Here is a 17,619-nt window from a genome sequence, read left to right as displayed (position 1 = left end):
TCAGTCGGATCGATCTTGTTTGGCTAGTTTCTTATTTTTCTGCTTCCATTCGCTTTTCACTTTCACTTATGGATGCTTAGTTCCGTAACCGATTCATCTGGATTGGGGATTTTCTTATCCCCTTATTTGAGAGTGTCCCAAGGGAATAACGTCTAGTAGCAATCCCGTGAACCTGTCCCAGTTGCCAAGCCGGTTTGGCTACCACGTTACGCCAATTATCCACCAGCCTAGTCACTGCCATGATTTTCTCGCTTGGTCAAATTATTCTCTCCCCCCATCTTTCTTTCTTCTTTTTTTAATATGCATACTTGCGTATGATCATCAAAGAGGATCATGGTGTGGTCTGACCTACCTGTCCCATAACCTTTGCCATATATGTGTGTGATTGCAAGAAAGCAGAAAAGAACAAGAATACGAGCCAAGGGGGGCGATTCCAATCCAATTTCATTACTGGGGGGTTTCTTCATGATCTAAGAGGCTGCCCAAGCGAGTTTGCCCTAGTTAGTCCCGAACCGACCTTTAAATTCCTCTCCCATCGATTGGTAGCACTTTGCCCCATTTTCGAACGGGGTTCCTGAGAGAACAATCTCACATACGTTTCGAGTCTCTCTCGAAACCCAAGACGTGTGCCGCCCGATCCTTCAAGGATCCAGAGGGTGAGCCTAACCAGCTTGGTGACTCCACTGAGGACTTACTACCCCTCAGTCGGATCGATCTTGTTTGGCTAGTTTCTTATTTTTCTGCTTCCATTCGCTTTTCACTTTCACTTATGGATGCTTAGTTCCGTAACCCATTCATCTGGATTGGGGATTTTCTTATCCCCTTATTTGAGAGTGTCCCAAGGGAATAACGTCTAGTAGCAATCCCGTGAACCTGTCCCGGTTGCCAAGCCGGTTTGGCTACCACGTTACGCCAATTATCCACTAGCCTAGTCACTGCCATGATTTTCTCGCTTGGTCAAATTATTCTCTCCCCCTATCTTTCTTTCTTCTTTTTGAATATGCATACTTGCGTATGATCATCAAAGAGAATCATGGTGTGGTCTGACCTACCTGTCCCATAACCTTTGCCATATATGTGTGTGATTGCAAGAAAGCAGAAAAGAACACGTATACGAGCCAAGGGAGGCGATTCCAAGCCAATTTCTTTACTGGGGGGCTTTCTTCATGATCTAAGAGGGTGCCCAAGCGAGTTAGCTCGAGTTAGTCCCGCACCGACCTTTAAATTCCTCTCGCATCGATTGGTAGCACTTTGCCCCATTTTCGAACGAGGTTCCCGAGAGAACAATCTCACATACGTTTCGAGTCTCTCTCGAAACCCAAGACGTGTGCCGCCCGATCCTTCAAGGATCCAGAGGGCGAGCCTAACCAGCTTGGTGACTCCACTGAGGACTTACTACCCCTCAGTCGGATCGATCTTGTTTGGCTAGTTTCTTATTTTTCTGCTTCCATTCGCCTTTCACTTTCACTTATGGATGCTTAGTTCCGTAACCCATTCATCTGGATTGGGGATTTTCTTATCCCCTTATTTGAGAGTGTCCCAAGGGAATAACGTCTAGTTGCAATCCCGTGAACCTGTCTCGGTTGCCAAGCCGGTTTGGCTACCACGTTACGCCAATTATCCACCAGCCTAATCACTGCCATGATTTTCTCGCTTGGTCAAATTATTCTCTCCCCCCAACTTTCTTTCTTCTTTTTGAATATGCATACTTGCGTATGATCATCGAAGAGGATCATGGTGTGGTCTGACCTACCTGTCCCATAACCTTTGCCATATATGTGTGTGATTGCAAGAAAGCAGAAAAGAACAAGAATACGAGCCAAGAGGGGCGATTCCAATCCAATTTCATTACTGGGGGGTTTCTTCATGATCTAAGAGGCTGCCCAAGTGAGCTTGCCCGAGTTAGTCCCGAACCGACCTTTAAATTCTTCTCCCATCGATTGGTAGCACTTTGCCCCATTTTCGAACGAGGTTCCCGAGAGAACAATCTCACATACGTTTCGAGTCTCTCTCGAAACCCAAGACGTGTGCCGCCCGATCCTTCAAGGATCCAGAGGGCGAGCCTAACCAGCTTGGTGAGTCCACTGAGGACTTACTACCCCTCAGTCGGATCGATCTTGTTTGGCTAGTTTCGTATTTTTCTGCTTCCATTCGCTTTTCACTTTCACTTATGGATGCTTAGTTCCGTAACCCATTCATCTGGATTGGGGATTTTCTTATCCCCTTATATGAGAGTGTCCCAAGGGAATAACGTCTAGTAGCAATCCCGTGAACCTGTCCCAGTTTCCAAGCCGGTTTGGCTACCACGTTACGCCAATATCCACCAGCCTAGTCACTGCTTTGATTTTCTCGCTTGGTCAAATTCTTCTCCCCTCCCATCTTTCTTTCTTCTTTTTGAATATGCATACTTGCGTATGATCATCAAAGAGGATCATGGTGTGGTCTGACCTACCTGTCCCATAACCTTTGCCATATATGTGTGTGATTGCAAGAAAGCAGAAAAGAAGAAGAATACGAGCCAAGGGAGGCGATTCCAATCCAATTACATTACTGGGGGGCTTTCTTCATGATCTAAGAGGATGCCCAAGTGAGTTAGCCCGAGTTAGTCCCGAACCGACCTTTAAATTCCTCTCCAATCGATTGGTAGCACTTGGCCCCATTTTCGAACGAGGTTCCCGAGAGAACAATCTCACAAACGTTCCGAGTCTCTCTCGAAACCCAAGACGTGTGCCGCCCGATCCTCCAAGGATCCGGGAGGCGAGGCTAACCAGCTTGGTGACTCTCCAGAGGACTTACTACCCCTCAGTCGGATCGATCTTGTTTGGCTAGTTTCTTGTTTTTGTGCCTCCATTCTCGTTTCACTTTCTCTTATGGAAGCTTAGTTCTGTAACCCATTCATCTGGATTGGGGATTTTCTTATCCCCTTATTTGAGAGAGTCCCAAGGGAATAACGTCTCCTAGAAATCCCGTGAACCTATCCCAGTTGCCAAGCCGGTTTGGCTATCACGTTACGCCAATTATCCACCAGCCTAGTCACTGCTATGATTTTCTCGCTTGGTCAAATTCTTCTCTCCCCCCATCTTTCTTTCTTCTTTTTGAATATGCATACTTGCGTATGATCATCAAAGAGGATCATGGTGAGGTCTGACCTACCTGTTCTATTACCTTTGCCATATATGTGTGTGACTGCAAGAAAGCAGAAAAGAAAAAGAATATGAGCCAAGGGAGGCAATTCCAAGCCAGTTTCATTACTGGGGGGCTTTCTTCACGATCTAAGAGGGTGCCCAAGCGAGTTAGCTCGAGTTTGTCCAAAACCGACCTTTAAGTTCCTCTCCCATCGATTGGTAGCACTTGCCCCCATTTTCGAACGAGGTTCTCGAGAGAACAATCTCACAAACGTCCCGAGTCTCTCTCGAAACCCAAGACGTGTGCCGCCCGATCCTCCAAGGATCCGGAGGTCGAGACTAACCAGCTTGGTGACTCCACCGAGGACTTACTACCCCTCAGTCGGATCGATCTTGTTTAGCTAGTTTCTTAATTTTCTGCTTCCATTCGCTTTTCACTTTCACTTATGGATGCTTAGTTTTGTAACCCATTCATCTGGAATGGGGATTTTCTTATCCCCTTATTTGAGAGTGTCCCAAGGGAATAACGTCTAGTAGCAATCTCGTGAACCTGTCCCAGTTGCCAAGCTCGTTTGGCTACCACGTTACGCCAATTATCCACCAGCCTGGTCACTGCTATGATTTTCTCGCTTGGTCAAATTATTCTCTCCCCCCATCTTTCTTTCTCCCTATTGAATATGCATACTTGCGTATGATCATCACAGAGGATCATGGTGAGGTCTGACCTACTTGTCCCATAACCTTTGCCATATATGTGTGTGATTGCAAGAAAGCAGAAAAGAAGAAGAATACGAGCCAAAGGAGGGGATTCCAAGCCAATTTCATTACTGGGGGGCTTTCTTCATGATCTAAGAGGGTGCCCAAGCGAGTTAGCCCGAGTTAGTCCCGAACCGACCTTTAAATTCCTCTCCCATCGATTGGTAGCACTTGCCTCCATTTTCGAACGAGGTTCCCGAGAGAACAATCTCACAAACGTCCCGAGTCTCTCTCGAAACCCAAGACGTGTGCCGTCCGATCCTCCAAGGATCCGGAGGGCGAGCCTAACCTACTTGGTGACTCCACTGAGGACTTACTACCTCTCAGTCGGATTGATCTTGTTTGGCTAGTTTCTTATTTTTCTGCTTCCATTCGATTTTCACTTTTGCTTATGGATGCTTAGTTCTATATGCCATTCATGTGGCTTGGGGATTTTCTTATCCCCTAATTTGAGAGTGTCCCAAGGGAATAACATCTAGTAGGAAACCCGTGAACCAGTTCTACTTGCCAAGCCGGTTTGGCTACCACGTTACGCCAATTATCCACCACCCTAGTCACTGCTATGATTTTCTCGCTTGGTCGAATTCTTCTCTCCCCCCATCTTTCTTTCTTCTTTTTGAATATGCATGCTCGCGTATGATCATTAAAGAGGATCATGGTGAGGTCTGACCTACCTGTCCCATAACCTTTGCCGTATATGTGTGTGATTGCAAGAAAGCAAAAAAGAAGACGAATTTGAGCCAAGGGAGGCGATTCCAAGCCAATTTCATTACTGGGGGGCTTTCTTCATGATCTAAGAGGGTGCCCAAGCGAGTTAGTCCCCAACCGGCCTTTAAATTCCTCTCCCATCGATTGGTAGCACTTGCTCCCATTTTCGAACGAGGTTCTCGAGAGAACAATCTCACAAACGTCCCGAGTCTCTCTCGAAACCCAAGACGTGTGCCGCCCGATCCTCCAAGGATTCGGAGGGCGAGCCTAACCAGCTTGGTGACTCCACTGAGGACTTACTATCCTTCAGTCGGATCGATCTTGTTTGGCTAGTTTCTTCGTTTTCTGCTTCCATTCGCTTTCCACTTTCACTTATGGATGCTTAGTTTTGTAACCCATTCATCTGGAATGGGGATTTTCTTATCCCCTTATTTGAGAGTGTCCCAAGGGAATAACGTCTAGTAGCAATCCCGTGAACCTGTCCCAGTCGCAAAGCTGGTTTGGCTACCACGTTACGCCAATTATCCACCAGCCTGGTCACTGCTATGATTTTCTCGCTTGGTCAAATTCTTCTCTCCCCCATCTTTCTTTCTTCTTTTTGAATATGCATACTTGCGTATGATCATCAAAGAGGATCATGGTGAGGTCTGACCTACCTGTCCCATAACCTTTGCCATATATGTGTGTGATTGCAAGAAAGCAGAAAAGAAGAAGAATACGAGCCAAGGGAGGCGATTCCAAGCCAATTTCTTTACTGGGGGGCTTTCTTCATGATCTAAGAGGGTGCCCAAGCGAGTTAGCTCGAGTTAGTCCCGCACCGACCTTTAAATTCCTCTCGCATCGATTGGTAGCACTGGCTCCCATTTTCGAACGAGGTTCCCGAGAGAACAATCTCACAATCGTCCCGAGTCTCTCTCGAAACCCAAGACATGTGCCGCCCGATCCTCTAAGGATCCAGAGGGCGAGCCTAACCAGCTTGGTGACTCCACTGAGGACTTACTATCCTTCAGTCGGATCGATCTTGTTTGGCTAGTTTCTTATTTTTCTGCTTCCATTCGCTTTTCACTTTCACTTATCGATGCTTAGTTCTGTAACCCATTCATCTGGATTGGGGATTTTCTTATCCCCTTATTTGAGAGTGTCCCAAGGGAATAACGTCTAGTAGCAATCCCGTGAACCTGTCCCAGTTGTCACGCCGGTTTGGCTACCACGTTACGCCAATTATCCGCCAGCCTAGTCACTGCTATGATTTTCTCGCTTGGTCAAATTCTTCTCTCCCCCCATTTTTCTTTCTACTTTTTGAATATGCATACTTGCGAAGGATCATCAAAGAGGTTCATGGTGAGGTCTGACCTACCTGTCCCATAACCTTTGCCATATATGTGTGCGATTGCAAGAAAGTTGACAAGAAGAAGAATACGAGCCAAGGGAGGCGATTCCAAGCCAATTTCATTACTGGGGGGGTTTCTTCATGATCTAAGAGGGTGCCCAAGCGAGTTAGCCTGAGTTTGTCCCGAACCGACCTTTAAATTCCTCTCCCATCGATTGGTAGCACTTGCCCGCATTTTAGAACGAGGTTCCCGAGAGAACAATCTCACAAACGTCCCGAGTCTCTCTCGAAACCCAAGATGTGTGCCGCTCGATCCTCCAACGATCCGGAGGGCGAGTCTAACCAGCTTGGTGACTCCACTGAGGACTTACTACCCTTTTTTAAGATCGATCTTGTTTGGCTAGTTTCTTATTTTTCTGCTTCCATTCGCTTTTCACTTTCACTTATGGATGCTTAGTTCTGTAACCCATTCGTCTGGATTGGGGATTTTTTGATCCCCTTATTTGAGAGTGTCCCAAGGGAACATGATCCTTTGACTTCTTTCATCCTCTTGAGAAAAGACCCCTTGTCTAGCTCCCAGGTCTTAACCTGGACCGGTGGGAGGAGGGACTTGAAGGTCCCTCATTTCCCATCTCTTCGCTGTGGTGGAAACTCCACCAAGGCACTCTGCATGGGCATCACTTATGTTGCCCCACACAGCATACACCTTGCCACCGGCAAGGCACTTGCCGGTCGAGTTCCTGAGATACACAAGAAGGTTGCCCAATCCCTTTCCGCAAAAGGCAAGCAAGTTGTCATTGCTCCTGTAGGTCGACATAAGGCTACCCCCCACATTTCTGCCCCATTTGTCTCTATCCCTAGAGGCTCAATACTTTGAGGCAGAAACCCCTCGGTCTCCATTCCTCACACACACCGCAAGGCTCGTGGGTCACCCACTCGAGCCACACCTTGGGGCAACCCTTCTATTACCTCGAGTCCATGTCTAAGATCGAACCTTCCAAGACCAGGTCCTGCACACGCCACTCATGTGCATCTCGCTGCTCGGGGAAACTCCATTATTGTACCAACCTGAGTGCATCAGAGACAACCTTCTCATTCTCCTCCCATGCACACACAAGCACAAACTGTAAGGGGCAGGTCTGTACCTGTTCTCTTACAGACACCTACTCATAGTTCTCGGCCTTTTAAGGCCATATCACTTGCATGAGCCCTGGTTGACCCTCAGATCTCCTGTAATCTTTCTTCAAAGGGCGCACACAAGTCACCATCTCAGACGTCCCCTCGTCCTCGACTCAGACCAACTCATGAGTAGACCTTGCTCCTGCCTGCTCTTCCTTCATTAGGCAAGCACCTTCAGCCTTAGTACTCGAAGGTTTTTCCTAAGAGTACCATCCTGAAGCAGCCCAAACACTTTGGTCATGTCTCTGGAACTAATAAGAGAGCTCGGGGCATAGACCTCATGGAAGATCAAGTGCTTCATCCTCCCCGGCCAAAGATGACTCCAGTTCTTGGCCCTCATCCATTGCTGCACCTGATGGAGACAGCTCTCTCCTCTGCAGGAAGATCTAACCAAGCACAATCTAGATCACTGCTTTGGGGTGAGGTCCATCAAAACCTCAAGGCTAAATGTGATAGAGGTCAATGAATTTTGATTAGGGAGGTGATCAACGCAGCCAAAACGGCCAATTTTGATGACACTCTTCACCTGAATCCCTTCTACCCCCTTCTGATGATGAAGCCTGAAGAAGAACTCAATGAGCCCTAGGTTGTGGTTACTATCCTAAAGGAAGACCCATCCACTCAACGTCCACGATCTCAAGACCGTCGTGCACCGGCTCATCAGCCACAGTCCCAAGAACGTCGAGAACCGGTCCAAATGCGATTTGTGTACAAAAGTCGAGTTCAGTCTGGGCATGCTGACTCCGTACTGACCGACCGACCATGTACGACCCGTCAAGCTCGTAAACCCACTGTTGCCACTAATGTCGATTGAAACGGTCAGTGTAATAGTCATATTCGAGCCCAGTGATGTGTAGGAGGACGGCATGAACAAGTTTGAGAATAGGGTGCACACGATGATGGAAAATATCGATCGTATTGATGCTGCATGCCAGTCGGCTAACCATGAGGTCAATTCCCATCACTTTGATGGTGCACCTCCACAGCAGCCCTCTCCATCTACCTCACAGGACAATTTTGTCCCTCATTTGGTCTCTCAGTTAGATATCAACGCTTTGATCACCCATAGCTTAAAGAACAAACCAATTTTGAGGATACAAGGTGCGACACCTTATCAAAGACCTTAGCCTTCCTATGTTGATCAGGTCCCGTTCCCCTCAGACAATAAGAAAGGGAAGTTTCCCTTATTCAGTGGAACCACCTCCCCGAACCAGCATATTGCCCGCTTCCAGGCAGCATGTCGAGAAATAGCGGCTGATGGGAGACTTCTTCTCCGACAGTTCGTTGAGACCCTTGATGGCTCGGCATTCCAATGGTATCCCGGCTTCCTCCAAACTTGGTGCATGCATGGGAGGAAATGGAGAAACTGTTCTATCAATGCTTCTATGAGGTCGAGAGAGAGGTTCAAACTATCGAACTTCTGCCCCTGACTCAAGAAGCAGATGCACCCGTAGATCAGTTCATATCAAGATGGAGAAACTTGGCTTCTCGCCATCTTAATCCTATAGCTGAGAAGGAAGCAGTCAAGAGTTGCATGCGGAACATGAGACCTGAAATCACTCTACATGTCCAGGCATTGAATCTGACCTCCATGTCAGAGGTGATCTCTAAATCAGTTTGCATAGAAAGTTTGTCACGCAATCACGGTGGGAAACGTCAACCATCTACAAGTTCAGCAAACAATTGGGGCAATGGTTGCTCTCGGAATAACACATGGGGCAACCAACAAAAGGGGGTAATCAGTGTAGTCGTCATGGTCACTGATTCAAAGAAGGCTCCCTCTCAAACTTTGGACCTCTCTAAAGGGGTAACCGCAACAATAGTAACACCCCAAGCTTGCAAGCAACAACCATCGTACAATCGGGTATCTCCACCTGCCAACCTTGATTAGGGGGTGATTATTTTTCCAGACATAAGAACAAGGTCTATCCCTTGGAGAAGGAATGGGTCCCTACACTGCTCCAGTTATTATTGGAGCAGAATATGATCTAGCTTCTAGAAGCCAAGTTCTTGAGCCATCTGGCCTTGACACTCAGGCGAATTATTATGCCTACCATCGAATGATCAATCATCTCACAGATGACTGCTACACGCTGAAGGATATCATTGAGGCCCTGATTCTGAAAGCCTTCGGGGTAGCTGTGGCCTCCCATGCCATAACCATTCATGAAGAGAATGAAATTTCGGGTATCCTCTACGCCCTTTTCATTATAATGCTTCAGGAAGGCATAATCACACTCAAGCAAGCAAGGCAACCCTACCGCCTTGCTAAGGGGACTGAAGATCGTTGGTGCCCATTCCATCAAATAAGAGGTCATTATTTGTTAGAATGAATAACTTTCCTTGATCTATTCGTAGAAAAGATACGGAAGTATCAATAATTTTACGATCTCCCTGTAACTGATCCCCAAATTACCTCCCCATCAGGGCAAGAAGATCTCACAAGTCAGGATTATCTGATCAATGGCTTAGACTCTACAGAACCCTCGACTTCCTAGCCATGGATGATCTACCATGGCCGAAGCAGACTCAAGTCTTAAGACGAGAAGCGGTTCACCAAGCTAGTGTGGTTTGTCACCCTAACGAGACAAATCAGACATCATTCAAAAACTAAAAAGAGATAGGTACCAAGGGCTGCTCGCCGAAGAAATAAGGCCGCTCAACCCACAGTGGAGCAGGAATTTCTCAGGTCCCTTCCTCTGTTGCCAACGTTGCTGAACTTCATCCTCGACACGATCCTTTTCCTTCTTCATCCTGTCAAGCAGACATCACTGTTCCATCTTCCACTCAGCAAACGTCCAATGAGGGTGACGACGTTAAAAGCATTTCCCAACGGTCTAACCAAGGGAAAGACCTAAAAGATCCCCTGCACCCGTCCAACTCTGGTGATGACGTAAAAGCTACCCAGATCGGTCTAATGAGCGAAACGACCTTAAAAGTTCCCCACCTTCTAACCCTACTTCTCCTTCTTCTCCTGCTTCTCATTCTTCCTTATCTATATCTCCTGCAGGTACAACCTTGATATGTTCAAACTTCGATGTTCTCGATAGAGAACTTGAGGGATTGAACATAACTAAGAAATAACGGAAGCGATTGAGAAACCCCTGACACAGGCAGTTGGATTTTTAACATTGCTGATGCCCTGGCAGCTAAGACCAAGGCAGAACTAACTTCTTCAAAGAAGCGCAAGAAGTCGAAGCCAAAGAAACCCAGTGGCCCCCTGAGCCTGACTTTGAGTAGAGGCTGAGAGAATCAAGGGGGCAAAGTTGTTATTCTCAAGAGGCTTGCCATATGGTACAAGTCTATAAAGCGCAAGTCACTGCAGAGCAAGCATTACACACATCTATGATAGGGCTGTGTGATTCCAATGATCACACTTCACTCCCAACCTTTGTTGAACCCCAAAACAAGCTCCTGCAGCCTGATCGGCTTCTCTTGTTTGAGGTCGACCCTTCTATCCCTCAATCCAGGAAAGGCACATAAATCATGACATGTTCTAAAACCCTATTGGAAGCATAGATGTTAGGGTCATAGGTCTCTGTGCTTGAGGTTGATGAAAATACTTTTAGAAATAATGATGAAGAGTTTCAAGAGGCCCTAGAAGAATGAGAAGAAGGTGGTCAGGCCACAGTTGATGAACTCGAAGAAATAAATCTTGCAGACGAAGCAGATCCCATACCCACTTTCATTTCAGCGAATATGTCTCCAGAAGAGAAAGCATTTTACGACCTTCTTACGAGCAAACCTTGACGTCTTTGCTTTGCATTATCATGAGATGCCCGATATAGACCCTCAAGTAGTTCCTCACAATCTCAGCTTCGATCCGACAATCAAACCCATCAAATAAAAATCGAGATGGTTCGGGCCTGACCTTGAAATGCAGATAGATGTCGAGATGACTAAACTCAAACAAGCAGGCTTTATTCGCGAAGTCAAGTACTCGAAATGGCTAGCAAATGTTGTTCCGGTCAAAATGAAGAATGGTCAAATCAGGGTGTGTATTGTCTTTCATGATTTGAATATCGTCTATCCCAAGGATGACTTCTCGTTGCCATTCTCTCGGATGCTCATCGACTTTAACACTCAATATCAAACATTTTCCTTCCGATTATAATCAGATAAAAATGGGGCTGGAAGATGAAGAGGCCACTGCATTCTTAACTCCAAAAGGGGTCTTCTGTTAGACAATGATGCCTTTTGGATTAAAGAATGCTGGCGCCACATGCCAGAAAGCAATGACAACCATTTTTAAATACATGAAACGCAAAGAAGTGGAATGCTATGTAGATGATTTGGTGGTAAAATCTGAAGAGGTGGATGCTCACATGAGAGACCTTGAGACCGTATTTGAGCGTTTGCGTCTTCATCAACTTAAAATGAACCCCCTAAAATGCGCTTTTGGCGTGTGCTCCATAAAATTCTTGGGGTTCATCGTCAGACATCGAGGGCTTGAAGTAGAGCAAGTCAAGATCAAAGCAATCCAAGAAATGCCGTCACCGACGATGCCTTGAGAACAGCGCTCCCTTCAAGGGCAACTGGCCTACAATCGTAGGTTCATCACCAACCTTCAAGCCCTTGACGACATCACGAATTATTTACTCAATCCTCCAGTACTCTGGACACCAGTATTGGGAAGACCCCTCATCCTATATGTGACTGCTTTGGAAGGGTCCCTCGAAGCATTGTTGACACAGAATAATGAAGAAGGAAAATAACCCATGTTATATTACCTCAATCGTAGGATGCAAGGGGCTGAGAAGAATTATCCCCCTATTGAGAAGATGTGTCTGACCTTGATCTTCACAGTACAAAAACTCCATCATTACTTGATCGGTCATGAAGTAAAACTTATATCGAAAGCTGATCCTATAAAGTTTCTCATGGACGCCTGGCTAAGTGGGCACTATTGCTGATGGAGTTAGACATTATGTATGTCCCATAAAAGGCCATCAAGGGCCAGGCCTTGATTGACTTTCTCGTAGCACACCCTGTACCGGCAAAATCTCCTCTATAAAGCGACTTCCCTAATAAAGAAGTCTTACGTGCTGACCTTGCTCTTGAGTGGGAATTGTACTTTGACGGAGCCTTCCAATCAAATCAAGGAGGCACCGGAGTAGTATTCCTGAGTCCAAGAGGAGGAATATTGCCACTTTCTTTCTCTCTTGCTCAAGCCGGTTCTCATAATTAGGCAGAATATCAGGCCCTTATAATCAGACTGAAGATGACCTTCGACCTTGACTTGAAGCAGATCAAGATCTATGGAAACTCTGAGATGGTTATCCATAAGCTCAAAGAGATTTATGATGTGAGAAAAGACACTTTCAAGCCTCAATGCAAAATCCTATATGGCTCAGTTTGAGGACCTATCCTTGAGTCACATCCCCATAAGGCTAAACTCACAGGATGACACACTTGCAAAACTCGGTGCTACAATTCAATTATCCTCATAGAGGCCCACGCTTGTTTGGGTGGGGAGACACATCAAACTAAGAATCGAGGTCGATGTGGATGACGAGAGAATATCTTCCTCGAGTGTCCCCCTTATCCATTTGGAGCACTTCTATCGACCAAAGAAGTAATCAAAACTGAACAAGAAATAGCATATAGTCAAGGAGCTAAGGGTCAAAATCAAGGACGTGAATTCTTTGACCCAATGTGCGTAGAAATTGAGCTGGTAGAAGATTAGAGAGAGCCCATCACCAGTTTCCGAAAACATGGCAGGCTCTTGAAAGATCGTGTCGAATGCAATAGCATATGTCAAATGTCCACCAAGTATACGCTCCTCGAAATAGATGCTCTCTTCAAACGGTTGTTTGCGACAATCTTCTTAGATGCGTCAATATCCAAGGAGTAAGGTGTTAGAAGAAGTCCACTCAAGCATCTGCGGACTACACCAGTCCGATCCCAAGCTCTATGAATGAATACACAGGTTGGGATCCTATTGCCCTCCAAGGATAGCTGATTCTTAAGCTATGCTAAAAAGTGCCAAGTATGCTAAATACATTCCAGCATGGTTCACCAGTCTCCAGATCCCTTACACCCTATGGTTGCATCAAGGCCCTTCTCATAATGGGTTAGGGACATCGTAGGGCCTATTGACCCTCTTTCTACAATGGGCCATGTTTTTATCCTAGCTGCAACATATTATTTCTCTTAGTGGGCTAAAGTAGTCCCCCTTAAGCAATTTCTTGGGACATTAGTGGCTTACTTCGTTCGACATCATATCATATACCGCTTCAGAGTGCCTAATCGAATAATATTTAACAACAGCCCTCAATTTAAGAGTCATCACATTGATCGCGTAGTTAACCAGTTCGGTTTCGAGTGGAGGTACTCGACTATGTACCAGCCTCGGGCAAATGGATTAGCTGAGGCTTTCAATAAGACTCTATACAATGTTCTAAGAAAGTCAATGTCAAAAACAAGGAAGAAATGGCACGAGAAGCTTCCCGAAGCACTGTGGGCTTATCCTACTACTACACTAAATGCTACTGATTCCACTCCTTATTCTCTGATCTATGGGGGACAAGCAGTTTTACCTCTTGAAATACAAATCCCTTCATTATGAGTCGCTATTCACCAAGGAGTAATCGAAGATGAAAGAGTCAAGCTTCAGTATTAAGAATTAGATGCACCCGATAGAAAGAGGCTAGAGGCTCAACAGAACCTTGAACTCAACCATTGGAGAATGAAGAGGGCTTTTGACAAGTCTGTCAAGATCTGCTCATTCGCTCATGGTGATCTGTCACGAGGCCTATTATCATGCACGGCCGGTGCAAAGGGAAGTTTAAGCCTAGTGGGAAGGTCCCTTTACAGTAAAAAAGGTCTCGCCCAACGGAGCCTATATATTGGCACATCCTGATGGAGAAGAGGCAATGCCCCCTATCAACGGGTGATACTTAAAGGAGTACTATCCATGATGTGTATTCAAAAGAAAGGGACTCAACATGAAAACAAGCAAGATAGTCCAAACAAAATGCTAACTTTTTTCAAGTTTATTGCAGTAAAAATGAGTTACAAGTTACAAGAACCCATTACTAGGGAGGTTACAAGTTTCTTGCATCCGAGGATAAGAGGACGGTTATAAAACAAAAACTTATGCTTTTGCTCTTGTATCTGAGAGTAAGAGGACGGTTACAGGACAAAAAAAATACTTGTCCCATGAGGAAGAAGCAAACCCACGAAAGGAAGGACCTCCTCATGAAGAAGAAGAGAAACCACTTGGAGAGTTAGCTTTAATTCATCTGACGAGTAAGAGGATGGTTACAGGCCAGAAGACAAAGCAAAGCCACTCCAAGAAGATAGCCATAGTCCATCCGATGTGTATGTCAAACATACAAGCCATATACCTCATCTGACATGTATATCAAACATACGACGTAGGATTCATTCGACATGTGTATCAAACATACAAGATGGGCTCCTTCAACAAGGAACTAACATATGATGGACCTATTCATAGTGATGGCCCTTCCACAGAACGACATGGACCCCACTGTCGTACTGCTGGATTTGGTTTCCAACAGGTACCACAGTCCATGCCACTTCCTTCATCACTCTTTGTCGGCCCATGAACATCGTCGCGTGAAGCTCATCGCAGAAGGCCGCAAACCCTGCACGTGAGTTACCAACACAAGCGAGCATCATTCTCCGCATCATGATAACCCACACGTGCTGATCAGCGTCGATTAAAGCCAGCGTCGATCGGGTCCTCCAGAGGTCGGCACCGGTTGTGTGCCCAACCCCTATCGCCGGCTATTTTGCTTAAGGGTCGGTGTCGGGTGTATTAACACTTCAAGTAATCAAAGTCTGTTGTTACCATGCCCATTGCAATTCTATTAGTGTCAGCCCTGTCATGATTGTTCGCCTCCCAAGACTCCTCTTTTATCAAAACATAAGTTTTCGCACCTCCTTAATGGTCACCTGATTTCCAAGGACGAAGGCCAACCGTCACCACATCTTCAGCAACCGTATGACCTCCCCAGGAAGTTTCACCTCCTGCAGCCATACTACCCACCTCCTGAGACCGTTCGTCTTCCATCGGAATTGCTCCCACACGGCCGAAACCTCACTAGAAAACTTTCCTGCCTATCTTTTTAGCCTGAACTTCACCAAAACCTCTCCAGGAAGCCTCTGCGACACCACTAACTATGTCAAAAAGTGGAGATAACCCTGGTAAACCTCTTGAAAGTTGTCGAAAACTTTTGCACCACCATGAGCAGTGTCGGAAAGCAACCACAACCGCCGAGAAACCCCTTAAAAATAACTAGAAAATTCTTAGGATGCACGAAAATGCTCACTATCATGTTTTCCACCTATTCTACTAGAAAGGAAAACCACCGCCAGAATTCCTTCCCTTTCATGGAAAACTTCCTGAAGGACTGTCCTTTCCTTGGTACTCTCTTTGTAACTTCACCAAATTCTTGGCAAAGTCCGCACGCTGAAGGTCTTCTTTGCAAAAACCGTTACCGAAATCCTACTGCATGCCGAAGAACCTTCCCTGCAGAGACTGTTGCTGAAGTCCCACTATTCACTGGAAACTTCAATCAAGCGCTCTCTCCTCACGGTTAACGAAAATTATTGCTTAAGTTTTTACCCTTGGTGAAAAATAAGGGAAAATGGTATTTTACACCTTTATATAGACTACACTGCCCTCAAAAGCCCTTCGCAAACTCAGAACTCCAGTTGTGTCCAAGGGAAGCCAATCGACAATGAGCCGGGTCGGGTTTTGAATCAAGGCCCGAGGTAACTCTCATCGATCCATCCCCAACGCCGGTTGACTTAGCACCAAGTGTGTTGCTAGATACAACCTTTATGTTGGTTGACTTAGCGCCAGGTATGTCTCCAAAGCGACCCTAGGGCAAGATAACTTAGCACCGGTTGTCTTCATATAATACCACGAGTCATTAACAATGTTAGCAAAACAACACTGATTGTGTTGTGAGAACTCAATGCCGGTAAAATATTCGCAATAAACCATCAGCGCTACACATGGCGACGGCCGTATTTCCAGCAGTGTATGCCCTACCACTACCCTTAGTGGAGTTGTACCCAAGCTAGGATATGCCATCCTTAGTGGACTTGCACCCAGGCCGTTGCACCTAAACTATGACTTCCTCAATGGAGTCAAGACCTGTCCCTCATCCCCCACAAGGAGTCGCACCCGTACTACGGCCCATCATCCCCAGTGAAGTTAGGGTCATTCTTACTTTCCCAATCCCCAGTGGATCAGCTTCACACTAAGCTACCTTACCCCAGGGAGTCGGGTTACCTGTTATAGAGACTTGTCCTTCACCCAGAGAGTACTCTTACCCCCTTTAAAACCACAGCGAGGTCCACTTTTGCTTGTCGTCCTTCATCAGGCCACCATTTCCATTTGAGCCCTCAATTTGTGAATAGTCTTCACCATTTTATCTCTAGGGAGTCGGATTACCATCCATATACCTATACCCTATGAAGCTTCACCTACATGTTAACCTACACAATGATCTAGTTGCACGACCCTAAATTGCTTGGTCCATACTGCATGACCCTAAACTGCCTAGCCTAGGTCCATACTGCATGACCCTTAACTGCTCAGCCTTGGTCCATACTACACGACCCTAAACTGCTCAGCCTCGATCCATACTGCATGACCCTAAACTGCTCAGCCTCAGTTCGTGCAACACGACCCCAAACTGCACAGCCTTGGTCCGTACTGCGTGACCCTAAACTTCTCAGCCTCGATCCATACTGTATGACCCTAAACCTCTTAGCGTCCGTCCATACAGCATGACCCTAAACTGCTCAGCCTTGGTCCATACTGGATGACCCTAAATTGCTCAGCCTCGATCCATGCTTCATGACCTTAAACTGCTCAGCCTCGGTCCATACTGCATGACCCTTGATTGCTCAGCCTCGGTCCATACTGCATGGCCCTAAACTACTCAACCTCGGACCATACTACATGACCATAAACTGCTCAGCCTCGATCCATACTGCATGACCTTAAACTGTAGCAGGGGACTAGTTGCACGACCTTAAACTACATGGTCCTAGTTGTATGACTTTACACTGCATGAGCATGGTCCAACTGTATGACCTTAAACCATAGTACACATCTTTGCCGCATGATGATAAAAGGCTCAGCATCATGTTCGGAACTATATGACCTTAAACTATAGCGGAGGGCTAGTTGCACAACCTTAAACTGCACGTTCTTAGTTGTATGACTTTTTATTGCATAACCACGGTCAAGCTGTATGACCTTAAAACCATAGTGCACGTCCTGACAGAATGAGGATAAACTGCTTCAGGCAGGTCCCGGAGGCATGATCATAAACTCACCACCAGATATGCGCACACGCCTTTTCTTGCACTTTCACGCACACCTTCTCTAACCTACCTGTTAGTGTGTGCGCACCGCCTTCATTACCTACTCAGTGAGTTCATTCCTTTCATCATGCTACATCCTTCCCCAGTGAGCCTTAGCCATGCTCACAAAACAGCGAACCATCCTACCTTTCATACTCATTGTAAGTT

Source organism: Amborella trichopoda, chromosome 9, assembly GCF_054954075.1.
Source record: "Amborella trichopoda isolate Santa Cruz 75 chromosome 9, AtrichopodaSantaCruz75HAP2 v2.0, whole genome shotgun sequence".
Lineage (NCBI taxonomy): Eukaryota > Viridiplantae > Streptophyta > Magnoliopsida > Amborellales > Amborellaceae > Amborella > Amborella trichopoda.
This window is presented reverse-complemented; position numbering follows the sequence as displayed.